General features: G+C 39.6%; 2 long non-coding RNA genes across 2 annotated transcripts; one reads left to right on the top strand and one right to left on the bottom strand.

Annotated features, from left to right (window-relative positions):
- The first annotated feature begins 1,330 nt into the window (after positions 1-1,330).
- LOC140582183 (uncharacterized) lies at positions 1,331-3,472 on the top strand. Its single transcript, XR_011985106.1, has 2 exons — positions 1,331-1,597; positions 2,334-3,472. It is a non-coding gene; the product is annotated as an uncharacterized lncRNA (long non-coding RNA).
- On the bottom strand, positions 2,589-10,769 carry LOC140582172 (uncharacterized). Its single transcript, XR_011985092.1, has 4 exons — positions 10,073-10,769; positions 9,019-9,118; positions 2,843-5,414; positions 2,589-2,725 (listed from the first exon to the last, which is right to left on the bottom strand). It is a non-coding gene; the product is annotated as an uncharacterized lncRNA (long non-coding RNA).
- Positions 10,770-16,735: the final 5,966 nt, after the last annotated feature.

Here is a 16,735-nt window from a genome sequence, read left to right on the forward strand (position 1 = left end):
GCACTGTGCAGATCAATAGTCACCTGTCTTCACAGATATTTTCAACCAGTCACTGAACCAGTCAGTGACTACAGACTGGTGGCTCTCACATCGGTGGTAATGAAGGCTTTTGAGAGACTTGTGCTGTCATACCTTAAAACCATCACAGACCTATCACTTGACCCCAGGCTACAGTCTGCCAAAAGAACCAACAGACCTGTGGACGATGCAGTTAACACTGGACTCCATTTCTTGCTCCGACACTTGGAGTGCCCTGAGGCATATGTTAGGATTCTGTTTGTGGACTTTAGCTTTGCATTTAATACTATTCTATCAGAGCTAATGCGGAATGAACTCTCACAACTGTCCGTGCCTGATCCAAAATAACATGTTATAACCACGATGGCCCAGTTTTACGCTACAATCATTGAGTCCATCCTCACCTCCTCCATCACAGCCTGGTTTGGATCAGCCACTGAACGAGACAAGGCCAGACTGCAACAGATCATCCACTCAGCAGAGCGAATAATCGGCAGTAACCTGCTTACCCTCCAGACACTGTACATCACCAGAACCAGGAAACGGGCATACAAAATCTTTGAGGACCCATCTCACCCTGCTCACCACATCTTTCAAGCCTTACCCTCCAGGAGAAGACTCATGGCAATCAGAACCAAGACCACAAGACATGCCAAGACCTTCTCCCCTCAGGTAGTCTCTCTCATTAACCAAACCAGTCTCTGAATGGACGTTCAATTAATCGTCAGCTGCAGTGAAATATCCACCAGCATAACCAGTGAACAACTGATAAACTTCCTCTATGATTATATTCTGCACTCTTGCACATTATGCACACATACTGCAAACTCTGTATACATATTGCACTCTTGCACATATAGTTGACTTGGCTGCTACTTAATAACGGCACCATTTAAGAGCCCTTTAAATTATTATGCCATTTATATAGTTTATAAATGGAGACCGCGCTTTTACCGGTCACCTCAATATACCCAGGATGCACTACGACCTCGATTTCCTACTACAAAATTACGTCACTGTAGTTCTTTGCTTCTTAACAGCTGAGGCCAGATCCTACAACAGCAACTACTAAAGGGGTTCAAAACATAACCCGGTTTACTACTAACAATTAAGGAAACAGTTAATTCATTTCAGTTGGCTTTTATGGCAACTTACACTGTTAGTTTAAGAGCACAATTGTAAGTAATTTTTATTAGGGATGTCACGATCAAGGCATTTTAGACTTATCGAGATCGGGATTAATGAGTAGATCATCTCCCGATCATTTTTTTCTCACCCACGTTTCTGTACGCGGCGCATGCGCCACAATGCGGCTGCTTTATAAAGTGGGACCGTGAGACGATGCCTGCAGTGTGGAAATATTTTACGCTGAAAAACGAGAGCTGTGCAACTGCAACTTGTACTGTCTGTAAACTGAGCATTTCATGAGGAGGTAGTAATAGATCTTCGTTTAATACCACAAATTTGATCAGACATATAAAGTTAATACACGCGGCTGAGTACAGCGAATTCACTCGGTTCACTCGGGGAAAGGCTGCGCAGAAGCAACGCAAACTGGAGGAAACTTTCAAGAAAAAAAGTAAGTTTTCACACGACAGCGATAACGCTTTTTGTTTAAACTGCTCATATTGATATGAACACCGTTCATATTGATTTCATTGAAACTGCTGCATTTGAGTTTTCGGGTTTAAAACCCTTTTTCATTTTTAATTTATCTATTTTATTATTACAATGATTATTATCTTTTTAATAAACCCATGCTATGTGAAAGTTCCAAAAGAATTTCACATTTTTTACCATGTTGATGGTACTTGCTGCACTGCAGACCTACTAATTTGTCAAGCATATACGCCATAGATTTTAATAATTTTAATGTACTTATGGTCTATAGTTTGCACCGTGTGCTGTTGGAAAATACATGTATCGGTTTGAGACTCGGATCGGTATCGGGGAAAAGAAATCTTGATCGGGACATCCCTAATTTTTATGTTGCTTATTTGACAACGAAATATGCAACAGTTTAACTTTGATTATGAGGTTGTGTGCGGATCTGTTACAGAATGAACAAAGAAACTGACGATTGATTAATATAAAATATTATTTTATTTAAAGAACTATATACAAATAATTAAAAATAAGTCTTATTTTTTTTCATTGGAGGCTCCCCGCTGGTATCCAGCTGAAACTGTGGGGGGCGCCGTTTGAGCCCGGAGGCCGTAAACATTTCCGTGTAGTGGACCCTCCCATCAGGGTCCTCCGTCATCTTGAAATGTGGGCATTGCACCGCTCTCCACAGCCGCCGTTTAATTTTGCAGGCTCTCTTGAGGGAGTAGGAGCGGGGCTGCCCAGACCGGTGATGCAGCAGGGGGTCCACCACCGCATGGTACACGTCCTGGTACTGCTTCTCCGGAAGACCATGGACAAGAAGGGGCTCTTCGTTTTGGACCGGCAAGGAAAGAAGGTCCAGTTTTGTGTCTGGTGTTGTGGATGGGGAGGCTTGGAGGTCAGGAAGGACTGCAGCATTTTTTATATATTTGACCTTCAGCCTTTCCAGTCCTCCTGACCCTTCCAGGCGTTCCTTCTTGGTGGTCCTTGGAGCCCTGCCAGACTTTGGTAGATCCTCCACACAGTAGTCAGCCAACTTCTGTGTTAACAGGATCGTCTCCCGCAGACTGTACTTTCCCTCTCTGCGTTTGTTCTCGTTTTTCTGCAAAGCCATAAAGGCAGTTTTAAGAAATTACTTATCAGGACAGACTAACTTGATCCATAATAATTTCAGTTAAGCTAAGTAAAAGCTGTTATAAATATTCATGTTAAAACTCACCTGCTCCATAATCACTGCAAGTAGCAAATACGTTTTAACTGAAGACCAACACAGCTAACTCTTGCGATAGTATGAAGCGGAATGAATTACAGTCTGTAGTGATGTGTCAATAGAATTCTAGAATTCTGGTGATGATGATGTAATGCTGAAAATGAAAATCAACAGGAAGTATACAGACTGAAGTTCAGTATCAATCAAAAGTCAGAATACATCTTGTTATAACAAACTTTATTTGTACAATTTTCAATATTTTTGCATAATTATAACAACACGTCAACCCAAACGAGATTTGTACTAAAATCTTGTACTTTATTTTTCCAAACAAAATCTACGAATGCAAGAACTATGGCATATTCTGTCGATCTTGAAAGGAAGGAAGACATTCCAAACACTCAAGCAAAACAAGATAAAATGGGGAAAAAAAATATTGTGCTTAATTACATTGACCTGTTCCAAAATTTACCCACCTGAACTGAAATATGCCCTCCCTCAGCCGTGTCGTATATCTCATTTACATAGTCTCTCCCTGGAATTAAAGACTGACATAGGAAAACTGAATGATGAATTGTCTATCAAAATTAATGAAGCTTATATTAACAAATACTTTGAAATAAATTATTAGGTATCATTTTCATGTTTACTTGTTATTTACATATGCACATATACAGTACATTTCACTGATGAATTTTATGTGTGTAATATGGCTGCAACACCATATGAAGGACGTGCAAAGCTGTGCACCATTTTGACACTCAGAGCACCGAACTTGATAAAAGGCTGGTGAAAAGAGCAGAATGTGTATGTGTGAGTGGGGGGTTATGTTTATATTACATTGTGGGGACCAAATGTTCCCCACAATGTGATAAAAACCTGTTATTTTTAAGTTGTGTGGATAATTTTTCAGGTTCCCACAAAGATCTGTGAATGCAATCAAAAAGGTAAAAATGCCAAAAGTCATACTTATGGTTAATGTTTGGACTGAGTAGGGGTTAAGGTTGCGATGCTGGAATTAGAGTTTTCCCCATAGAAATGAATGGACAGTCCCCACAAAGATATACTTACAAACCTGTGTGTGTGTGTGTGTGTGTGGATTTGCATTGATCACATTTGAGGACCAAATTGTCCCCAACGTGTAGTAAAACCTAAAATTTCCATACTTTTGGGGACATCTTTTGAGGTCCCCATTTGGATAACGTCAGTTTTATAAAAATCTGTGAATGCAATCAAAAAAGTAAAAATGCCAAAAGTCTTGTATTTGGGTTGGTTACTTATGGTTAAGGTTAGGGGTGGGTAGGGATTAAGGGTGTCGTGACTGGGATTAGGGTTTTTCCCATAGAAATGAATGGACGGTCCCCATTTAGAAAAGAAGACCAACTTGTGTGTGTGTGTGTGTGTGTGTGTGTGTGTGTGCATTATGTATATATTAAATTGTGGGGACCAAATGTCCCCACAATGCAATAAAACCTGAAATTTTGACGATGTGGAGACCAGCTTTTTCGGTCCCCCAAAGGGAAACTCAATTTAAAAAAAATCTGTGACTGCAATCAAAAATCTAAAAAAGGTGTTTTGACCACAGAAATGAATGGATGGTCTCCAGGAAGATGAATACAAACGTGTCTATAATTGCATGAAAGAGAACGCAAATCATACAGGACATCTATCCTGGCAAGGCCATACTTCTCTCAGGAAAGCCAAAGCCCAACTTTTCTGTACCATTGTAATACAGATAATGTTTAACTGCTGTAATTAAGCAATACTATTGAAATAATTAAAATATAGAGATTAAATCAGGTGTGTTTTGTGATTTTAAATGAGTATGTGATATACTTGATATAACATGAATGTATTTCTTTCTCACCAAAAGTTATAGTTTTTGGGTTTTCTGTCGTGAGAGATTAAAGCTACAGTACAGGCATGTAAATATTGTTTCCTGTAATAACTTTTAAAAAAATTCTTTTCCTCATTGTTAAAAATCCCATACATTAGAAGGTGACAGTCAGTGGAATCACACAGTGAGATATGCTGGCCAGCCGTCCTATTCATTCAGCACCAGCCCATCAAGTAGAGATTTCAGCACCACGGACAGTGATCTGTGTTAACCTGACCTCAGGTTCCTACACTGGCTACACGGAATTTTCTGTAAATGATTAAATACCTCCAACCCCCTACATGTGGAAATGTTTCCCCCTCCCCCAGACCGTTTCATGTTGTATCCTCATTATGTGTGTATTTGTTTGCAATATGGCTGTATGAGATGTCAGTCATTGACTTGTCGTTTATGCTCCCTGTTTCCTAAGTCTAGTTTTCTCAGATGAAGCAGTTCACACCTTAAGTTAGAAGAAGTTTCCTGTTAATTGCATCTGTTTGAACAGGGGTTCCCCACATATAGAGGAGAAAAGCCCCAACTTACAAATCAGCATCCATTTTTGTACGCTTTCTGTGAATGACGTCCCCGCACAGGATCACCAGATGTTCTTCATCTTTTATCTTGCTGCCTCCCAAGGTCCCTGGTACAGGTCCTCCAGTCCTGGTAGCAGTTTGGCTGCGCAGGCAATGGAACAAAAGCCCCGACCTGAGAAAAGGCAGAGATGCCATTACAAAGGACTGCAAGACGACCACACTTTGTGCTACTTGTATGTTATGTTAGTAAACCACATGCATCTACATTTTGTGCAAAGCCATTGATTTATTTTTAAAACAACTGCACTGTGATATTTTTAACAAAAACAGCATATTGTCCTATTTTCAGCTCTAAGCATCATATGGGCCTCTTACTGGCTTTCCAATGGCTTTTGGGGTCACATGATGGTCGATAATGATATTTCAGGCCTTTATTGAAATCACCTTAAAAATTGATCTGGAATATATCGATTTATACTATAATTAATTGTGCAAATTAACACAAATGGGGTCATTTTGACCACAAACAATAATTGATAGTTGGAGGGTAACATTCCTCTAGATTGCAAAGGTACTGATACTAAAACCTGTGACCTCAAAAAGTACAAAGAACTGGAGCAAAATAAAAATGGTGAAAGCTGTCAGAAACAGACAGGAAACTATATGGATGTTTTAGAAGAGGTAGATGGGGTCCAGTTGGCTGTATTAGTGTCTATGTGTCCTCTGTATGACTGGCATCCTGTCCAGGATGTACTCCATCCCCGTGCCCTGTCCTGTTTGGGATAGGCTCCAGGCCCCACAGCCCTCACCAGGATGAGAGGTTAGAAGATAGATGGGTGGATCCCTGAGAGATGCTCATAACCCTAATTTGTTGTTCTGTATCCAACCAGCTACTCTAGTATTTTTCATTATTTTTAAATGAGTTTTAGGAATGCCTTTTTCAGTCTAACTGACAAAGCAGGTTTTTGTGATCTAATGAGCTGCCATGCCTTGTGATGGACTGCCGCCCCTCCTGGGAGATTCTCTGCCCTGTGATAGGTTGGCACCCCCCTCCTGGCTTTTTCCCTGCCCTGTGATAGGTTGGCACCCCCCTCCTGGCTTTTTCCCTGCCCTGTGATAGGTTGGCACCCCCCTCCTGGCTTTTTCCCTGCCCTGTGATGGGTTGGCACCGCCCCCTGCTTATTCCCTGCCCTGTGATGGGTTGGCACCGCCCCCTGCTTATTCCCTGCACTCCTAAAGGGCTGGTGTCCCCATCTGGGTTATTCCCTGCCATGCGATGGGTTTGCCATCCCCTCCTGGGTTCCTCCTTGCATTGCGCCCATTATTATCAGGTATATATTCCAGAGACCTGTAACCCTACATGGGACAAGTGGCTGTGGAACGTGAATTAAGTGATTAATTAATCAAATTACAAACATAGAATTAGTAAATAATCATCTCTCCTGTTTACACCCCTGTCCTATTTTCAGTATTCACTATTACATTTGAGTTGGCCTCCCGTCCAGGGTGAGCACCAACCTTGTGCCATATGCTGCTGAGGAGAGGCTACCAGCCCGTTTGCTAGATGGATGGATGATGGATGGATGGATTTATTTCACTGAACAATTCAATAAGCTCTGTAATAAATATAATTAAACTGGCAGTTAACATTCTCTGGCTGTCTAAATGCTCTTCTTTTTTGTCTCGCATTCTTCACATGTAGCCTGTGTAATAGTACAGGTGTAGCTGGTCCTGGTCCCTATAAGGGAAAAACTCTATTTTATAAAAATCCGTGACTGCAATGAAAAAACTAAAAATGCAAAAACTCTTGTATTTTGGTTGCCTACTTATGCTTATGGTTAGGGCTGAGTAGGGGTTAAGTTAGCATTAGTATTTTTCCCATAGAAATGAATGAGCGGTCCCCATAAGGATATGTGTGTGTGTGTGTGTGTGTGTATAGGTGTTTCATTGATCACTATGACTATGCTCTAAATGATTTAAGCAGATTTAGCTTAAGTTGTAACTTTTCATGTGGAATGAACTGCAATGTCTCTGAATTAATTTAATTAATACTCATTTAGGTCAGTTCATTTACAATTCCTAATTTCAGGAGCCAGTTAATAAATCTAATTCATTTAAGAACATAAGAACTATACAAACGAGAGGAGGCCATTCGGCCCATCGAGCTCGCTTGGGGAGAACTTAACTAATAGCTCAGAGTTGTTAAAATCTTATCTAGCTCTGATTTAAAGGAACCCAAGGATTCAGCTTGCACTACGTTATCAGGAAGACTATTCCATACTCTGACTACACGCTGTGTAAAGAAGTGCTTCCTTACATCCAGTTTGAAATGTTCTCCCGCTAATTTCCACCTATGGCCACGAGTTCTTGTATTTGAACTAATGCTGAAGTAACTATTCGGTTGAACAGCATCCAAACCTGTTAGAATCTTATAGACCTGGATCATGTCCCCCCTCAGTCTCCTTTGCTTGAGGCTGAACAGATTTAGCTCAAATAACCTTTCCTCGTATGACATTCCTCTAAGACCAGGAATCATTCTTGTGGCCCTACGCTGCACCTTTTCTAAGGCCGCTTTGTCCTTTTTAAGATATGGTGACCAAACCTGTACACAATATTCTAGGTGAGGTCTCACCAAGGAATTGTATAATCTTAGCATTACCTCCCTTGACTTAAACTCCACACACCTGGAGATATACCCCAACATCCTATTGGCCTTTTTTATTGCTTCCCCGCACTGGCGAGAATGTTTACAATAATTCCCAGGGAAAGCATTTCCGGTAAGGCACTGCTCATTGACACAGATTATAAAGCTTGTTAGACTATGCAACATTATTTAGCAGGTCTGAGAGAAGGTGAGAGCTCCCCTAGTGGCCGCAGAAGTGCATTTCCCTAGAGCAGATATAATGGGTGGCAGCCTCATTGCTTTTTAATCACAACTTGGGATAGAACAACAAATTTAATCATTCTGCTCATTTAATATTTCGATTTTAATTAGGTTTAATTTTTGGATATCCATGTTTACATAATATTTAGAATCCCACTGCAGTTGAGAATGGAATGCCACAGATATTAGTCTCCACCACATATCATTGCTTGTTTTACTTCAGGATTCCTTTGGTTGTTTAAACTGATTGCTCTGTATCAGTTGGCTTTGTGTGTTTTGAGATGTATAATTGCCAAAGAGTCCTGAAAAGCTGATGGTTTAGATACCAGAATTAGTATGAGCAGGACTTAATGTGTTTTCTTATGGTGGGGATGTTAGAAGACATTGAGGTTTTTTATTCTATGTACATCCAATCTTAGCCTCCCACCCAAGATCACTCCATGGAGCACGAACCAACACACCCCACCAAGATCCGTTTTAGCTGTGGTAGCCAATATATTTGGGGATTTATGCACTTGTCCTATTCAACATCATAACAGTGAATTAAAAATAGAGGTCGACCGATATGGGTTTTTCAATAGCCGATGCCGATGACGATATAGGTCATAGTCAGGGTCAGCCGATGGCCGATATATGCTGCCGATATTTTTTGGCCGAAAATTGGACGTTTTCCCCTCTATTTGCATGATAAAATATCACATTAATAATAACAAACGATACACAAAATTTCTCAACTTAGCATTTACTGAATACTGACTTGTGTAAATTTAAATATAAACTTAAATAACAAAAACACAATAAAACTTATAAACAACTTAAACTTATAAACAATAAAGATAGCAGCATCAGAATCTCTTTAGCAGCAAACTCATTCTTCAGCTCCCAAGCTCACCAGTCTGCTGCAGATATTGCACCTGGCTTTTCCTGGTGTTGGCTTTGTGAAATGCTGCCATACAGGATTAGATTTTTGTTCAGCCATCAGACAGCAATTACTAAAACAGAAGAATAAATGCAAGGTTAGAATTTTTATTATAGTACCTTCATCTTCAATTCATTCTACAATTCCAGTATTCCATGCACATTAAAACAATTACACTCTAATACATTTTGAAGAAAAAAAAACACTTAATGCATCATGGTTTGATGAGTAGTGTAACACTAACATGTTGTTTCTGTTGTTAGCAGACAGATAGCTTAAAGCCAAATTCACAATCAGAATCTAGTGATCCCGGAAAATAAAATAAAATAACTGTCGTATTGCACAGCCTTGTATGCAAGGACAACATAAGCCCCTAGTGATTGTGACGTTGTCTACGTATACGCCCGTATAAAGGATAGACATGTTTAATGAGGAAACTAACTGCGCAAAGTCATGCACTTTTTATCTAGACGTCTGACAAATTGTTTGAATCTCCGGTCTCAAATGAAAAAAAGTTGCACAGAAGGACCATTGTCAGCATCAGCTCAAGTAAATGGTAACCACGCTTTCGAACAAACACTTTTCTCCGCCATGCATTGTTCTTAGCAGCTCTGTGTCTCCGAGGACGGCGCTGTCTGTGATCAGGGCAGAGTAACGCAACTCTCACACATGCTGCAGTATTTGAGAGCTGCCTGCTCCGCCCCACACACTCACAGAGTGAAACTCTCCGACACAAGAAAAAAAACATAACCGATAACATCGGGCTGATATGGTAATAATTAAAATGTTAACAATTAAAATGATTTTTAACGATTAAAAAACGTCTGTGAGCCCACCAATAAGCGCACAAAACGAACTCTATTAGAATCAATGATCCTTAATGTTACCTGTAAGCTACAGTTGGTTGAAGGCTCATTATCATTACCGCAGTTCCCAATAGCGTAATTCGCGTTTTCTTTTAAAGCAACATTTCATAGCAAACTACTTAAATAAACAGGTCATTGAAAGATCAGAATTTAAGCCTTACCGTTTTATCCCAGGACTCTTCCAAAACTTCTGGCTGTGGTCCTGCACAAGGCAGCATGGGTCACGTGTTCCACAGCAACAATAACACTGGGCTACCCGCAGACGTGCCTGTCTGAAATTCGGCGTAGTGCACTCGGATATCGGCCGATGCGGATACATTAAAAAATGCTAAATATCGGCCCGATATATCGGCCTGCCGATATATCGGTCGACCTCTAATTAAAAATCTACTGAATCAAAGGCAGTACCATGTCATGCTATGGAAATATACATATACATACAACTCAGGCTCTTTTCTGCAAATATAAGGCTACAAGGCCAAGTGTGGGTAATCAAAATGGCCTTACATTAACAAATACATCACCCCAAAAAAGCATTACATGAGCAATCACAGCTATTCGATTTTTTTTTTTATCTCAACAGAGAACATCTTGCAAGGTCAGTATTTGGGAGAGTTTCCTTCATGACGGTGGGTGAAATATACCACAGCTGCAGAAAAGCCCAGTCTTGGCAGAATAGCCATATTAATGAGCTCTTGAGCAAAGACCTTTACTCCCAAAGGGACAGAAAACTGTATCAGGCCATGCTGGCAAAGACCCTTGTTTCAAACCTGGTACCACTTTGCGTTGAATGCTGAAAAGGACCATTTAAATACATTAGGTATGTTATTTGCTAAACTTGGGTTTACTTTACTCATAAAAAATAATATCCCAATTTACCCAAACGAGTGAGCACAAATATTGATTTGAAATATTAATTCATGTTAATATTGAAATTAATTAATATTAATATTGAAATATTGATTTGAGTAAATCTTATAGGATGGTACTGTGACAGTGGGTAGACTATAGCTTTATTTATTTAAAATGTTTCTTAGAATTGGGTATAAAGTCAACCCAAAAAAGTGAGTGCAAATTGTTACATCATTCAATCTGAGTAAATTCTACAGTTTATTTTTTTCCAGTTCATGTACAGAATTACAGTACATTACAGTATTTTATCGACAAGGTTCTCATAAATATTGCCCAGAAAGCATTTTTTCTACAGTATTGTACTATTTTAAACAGTATGTTACTGTAATAATGTCACTGTTTATTACAGCAGGGGTGCAGATTGAACCCATGACCCTGGAGGCGTGAGGCTATAGTAGGAGCAACGGGCCACTATTCATACTGTGAGAAATGATGTATGTTTAATCATACATTGTAACTGATATGTCGTTACACTGCTTGTGTATGCTTTGCACCTTGCCTTTCTCCCTTACTTGTGTTTCTTGTTCTCCACACCTTGTGAGCTTCAACATGAATTGATTGATTGTTTTTCATAAGGCCCCAGGTTAGTTAGGTCCAGTCTCCTGGAAAATCACTAGAATGTGTCCTTGCCTTTGGAAGCTAAGAGCGTCTTATTTTCAGGGAGAGCCCTGTAATATTTAGTTTAATAAATTATTTTTATTGATAAACCTTCATACTGATAATCCTCTTGTAGTGGTCCTAAAAGAAAACATGACTAAAGATATTATCCATTTTAGTACAGACACATTTCACGATTCAGTAACCTGACTTGTCCAATAGATGGCAGTGTAGTACTTCGACTAAGACGTGCTATGGAAATTGCCGGTAAAAACGGAAAGCTGGTTTTCCATTTTAAACGTTTGTCTGACTGAAATGACCACATGTTGTACATATGTAATCGTACTATACATCTAACCTTCAGCGTTGTATTACCTACCTTAATTATCTGCAGCAATAAAATATGTACGCGTAATTGGACAGCTGCAAATTAAGCAATCTGTCTGATTTTACATTGAAGTAGGCATGGACGGACGGTAAGATGAATGCAGGAGAGACCTGTGAATAAGCTTAAAGTATACAAAAAATATGATAAAATAATACATATTTTTAAACATTTAACTGGATAACGACAGCTTCACAGTACTTATATAACCCTGCACAATTTCGAATATCATCACAGCTCCCTGAAAATTAACAGCTATCATTATAGTACAAATAAGCAGTTATCCAGACATCCCGACTCTCCCGGAAGTTCCGGGAGTCTCCCACATATTGACAGCGACTCCCTGATACCCGCAAATTGAATAAAATATCCCGGAAAGAAGAGGAAGTAAACAAGAGCATGCATGCGAGACAGTAGTGTGTGCATTGCGCACTCGAGAGACGCGCGCGTACGACGGAATGAGCGAGAGAAAGAGAGAACGTGCATATGTGTGGATCCCTGCGTGTGTGCCCTGTAGCCCGTGCTAGACAGACAGCATCCTGATTGGTTTACTTAGCAAAATAAACCAATCAGATTTCAATGTGGGCGGGCTTCTATTTAACTTCTCGAGGACCGAAGTTATCGGTTCAGTGGAGCATCATGACAGAGGGAGAGTGCCACAAAAAACGGAAATATAAAACGCATTTCACTTCAGAAAGTGTATCCATGTTTAATAAGGATGAAAATAATGTTAGCAATAGTGATTTCAGCATTGCTCATGACGGTTTAAACGACTGTAAAATGCATGTTGAGGTGAGTTTAACAAGTGTCATTTCATGTGCTGTATTATTCAGGTCTACACTAGTTAGACACTTGGTTAGTTGCTAATGCTGTCATGAAAGACTCCTTGAAGACTTTTGTAAAGAAGCAATGGGATATAATTAAGGAATTTGCATAAATGGTAAAATAATCTACTTATATTATTGTCAAAATAATACATAATATTGACCTTCGTAATTTAGTGCGCTGACTAGAGGAAATTAATGAAGAAATTAAACTGTGAAATCAAGTTTGTTGAAGTTACTGTACAGTACATCTCACTCCTTGTCGGGCGGTTGGGGGCACCTCCCTGAATTGAGTTTTTGCAGGTTGGGAAGTCTGAAGTATTCTACCTTAGGGAAGGGAGGGGGTCCTGGCTGTGAAAGTTGGGGGGCGGCGGCAGACGATCTCAGAGGCAAACTGCTGTCCACCCAAAAATGCAGGCCCCTCATGTAAGCTCACATCTACCCAAATGTTCCAACCCCAGAGGCAAGCTGCTTTCAACTCAACCCCCTGACCCCAGAGGTAAGCTCACTTCCACCCAAAGACCCTGGTCACAGAAGTAAGCTGACATTCACCCAAACCCCCAGGCCCCAGAAGGAAGCTGCCATCTACTTAAACGACCTACCCCCAGAGGTAAGTTGACATCCATCCAACTGCCTTGATCCTAGGCGAAAGCTGCCCCGGTACGTCTAGGTGATGACACTCCATCCTACAGGGTTGACATGATGCATTTTCCTGAAGCACACAGAGGACACGTCGGGTTTTAGGTAAGTGTGCTTTGTTTTTCTGTGCGTGTGTTTTATTTGGTATGGATTTTATTTATTGACATGTAAAGATTTTACTGAGCACTGTTTTGGTTGATCACTGTAGCACTTATTCATCAATATTAACATTATTAACATTTATTAGCATTTTATTTGATCTGTTGTGCTGTTTATTGTGCAATTAACCTATTTCATTCCCAGGCTTACTGATTTTATGTGTCTTGGGAAGGTGTATGATGCCGTTTTAGCCCGACCCTTGTGCAGAGTAGGGCTGCACGATATTGGAAAAAAATTACATTGCGATATTTTTTTCCAAACGATATATATTGCGATATTGAGAGCCATCAATCCAGGCTAAAGTCAATAATTACCAATAATTACATATTAATAATTTCACTAATAAGCAAGCTTCATTACAAGTGACAAAAAGGTTACTTAATATTTTATTCCAAAATTAGAACATTTCTGTAAACACAAAAGCAGAACACATTTTTAAATAAAACAGCAGCTTTACACCAACCCCCCTGATTGATTTACAACAATATAACTTAAAATAAATATATTTTTTATAAAACAACTTATAAGCATTTTGGTTCACAATCTTTTAAGTCGACTTTTCTTAGCCAAAGTGCCAAAGTAAAACAGTGTTGGTGTTGGTCATTATAATCATGGCTAAATATATGAAATAAACAAAATGAAATAAAATTTTATATATTTTGCATTAAATCTTCTAAACAGATTAGAGAACATATTCCTGTAAACAGAAAAGCTGAACACATTTAAACAGCAGCTTTGCAACACCAACCCCCCTGATTGGTTCATAACATAACTTAAATATATATTTTCTTATAAAACAACTTATAAGCATTTTGGTTCACAATCTTTTGTTTTTAAGTCAACTTTTCTTAGCAAAAGTGCCAAAGTAAAACCGTGTTGGTCATCATCATAATCATGGCTAAACAAAATGAAATAAAACCTCTAAACTGAGTATTCTTTAGCATGATCATGATCATGCATGCTGTATGCTTTGCTTACTCAAGGTTTCCAGCTAAGAATACAAGTCTATCAACCTTTGCAGGCTTGAGACAGGTTCGTTGGCAAGTGACGATGTTGCCACTAGTACTGAAAAGTCTCTCTGACGGCGAGCTTGTCGCAGGAATACACAGGTTTTTGCGGGCAAGTCTGGCGAGATGAGGAAAGCTTAGTTTGTGTACTTTCCACCATGCAAGTGGATCCTCCTCTTTGTCTGTTGGAGGTGTTAGCAGGTAAGTGTTTAACTCTGCTTCCAAAGCATCCTTTAGGGAATCACCCTTTGCTTCAGTTTCTCTCTGTTTAAAGAAGCTTCCCAATGACTTCTTTGCTTTCTTTGCCTGGGGTGCACTGGTAACGTTGGGCTCCACGTCAGTGCTGCAGCTTGATTTCTCCTGGCATTCCATCATCTGTGATACCACTCTGGCCTTAACTTGGGTCTTCTTGTCTGCACTGATGAAGTCTATCTTGAACCGGGGGTCCAAAAAAGATGCCATATCTAGCAGCTTCTGAGTATCATCATCTTCGTATTTCTCATTGAGGTAGTCCAGCATCTTCATCTTTATGTTCTTGATCAGGTCTGTGTCTTCCTCTCGCATTTCCAGTAGTGAAGTGTTGAAGAGCTGAAGAACTGGCTTTACAAAGGAGACACTGACGTATTCATCGCCTGAAAGTGCATCAGTGAAATCCAGCATTGGGCTCAGTGACTTGCTTACAGACTCCAGCACATCTGTATCTTGCCAGGTTGGAATTAGATGCCGCAGCTTCTTGTCTGCAGACAGGACCTGAGTTAAAGCCTGCTGCTGCTCTAATATCCTGCTGATCATCATCTGTCTGGAACCCCATCTTGTTTGGCATTCTGAGATGAGACAATGTGATGGTAGATTGAGTTCCTTCTGGACTTTTGCCAGGGCATCGCTGGCCTTCCAGCTGTGAGAGAAGTGGCTCACCAGCTTCTTGCAGACTCCTATAGCACGATCATCCTTTTTCACTGCATTTTCTAAGCGGAGAAAACAAACAAAACATTGCGAACTTTAATTATTGAAGCACACTGTTTTATTTCAAACAATAAATGAAGAGCTCTTTTCCAAAACGCGATAAACGGCAATAATAATTTCCTTGTTTAAAATGTACTGCAAGATACAGTTTCTTTCCAAACCCCAATAAGCGCCGAACTTAATTTTAACCTAGTGAACGTTCTCGCAATCCAACGTGGCTGCGCTCTTAACAGATGTTTGTTCATTAGGCTATAATTCCTCAAAATAAGTAAAAAAATCTTATTCTCTCTCTCTCTCTCTCTCTCTAAGTTTTCGGTGCTGATGCAGGACGCGTTCATGTACACGGCACCTAAAAGCTGTCACAAAGAACCAGCAAAAGTAATGATTAGGAATATGTAAAATATTGCAATGAGACATTTTAATTGTTTATTAATAACTGCGAACATGAAAAATAAAAGACAAAAGACTTTTAAAAAAAGACAACCATCAATTTTTGGGAAAAATGGATGGATTTATAGCGTTTTGAAAAGAAAAAAAAAATTACTTTGAATTTATCAACAACAATATAGTTGTTTGATTTAATAATCATTATTCAACATGTTCAGACTAAGCAAAAAACATTTTAACAGGATAAATTGAATATTCACAAAATGTGTGGGTCTAGGTAAAACAATTAATTTCCCTGAAAACTATTGAAATGGAGTTATCGCGTTTTGGAAAAGAGCTCCTCAAATGTGCTCATAAAACTATTTTTTGTTTAAAATTAAATGTTTAGTGTCTGTATTTTTTCTTACGTTTTAAAGCTCTACGTACACACATGCAACAAATTCATTTTACAAGTTTTGTCAGTTTCAGGACAGGTTATTAATTAAAACAGCTCAGTAAAAATTTATTTTTATTTTGGATAAAGATCATGGTCATTACTCACCAACTGCAAGATGCAGTCTGTGGCCGAAGCACTGTAGCCTGGTCCACTTGTTCAGATCGGCAGCTTTCACCATGTTCGCTGCATTATCTGTTGTTATACAGACTTGACGTGTCTCATCTAAGCCCCAAGCGGACACCGCTTCTCTCAGGGCCTCTGCGACATTCTCGGCTGTATGACTTTCCGGGAAAAATGCCGTCTGCAAACAGCGACTTTTTAGCTCGAAGTCCTCTGTGATGAAATGGACCGTCAGACTCATGTAGGGCTCCGTTGTCCTGCTGGACCACAAGTCTGTTGTAGTTGCATAGTATTCCACGTGCGACAGTTCTGCTTCAATCTTAGATTTGCATTTTTCATACAGCTCTTTTATCGCAACTTGGGAAAAATATGTGCGGGATGGTATAACATACCGC

This window comes from Paramormyrops kingsleyae, chromosome 24 (assembly GCF_048594095.1).
Source record: "Paramormyrops kingsleyae isolate MSU_618 chromosome 24, PKINGS_0.4, whole genome shotgun sequence".
Lineage (NCBI taxonomy): Eukaryota > Metazoa > Chordata > Actinopteri > Osteoglossiformes > Mormyridae > Paramormyrops > Paramormyrops kingsleyae.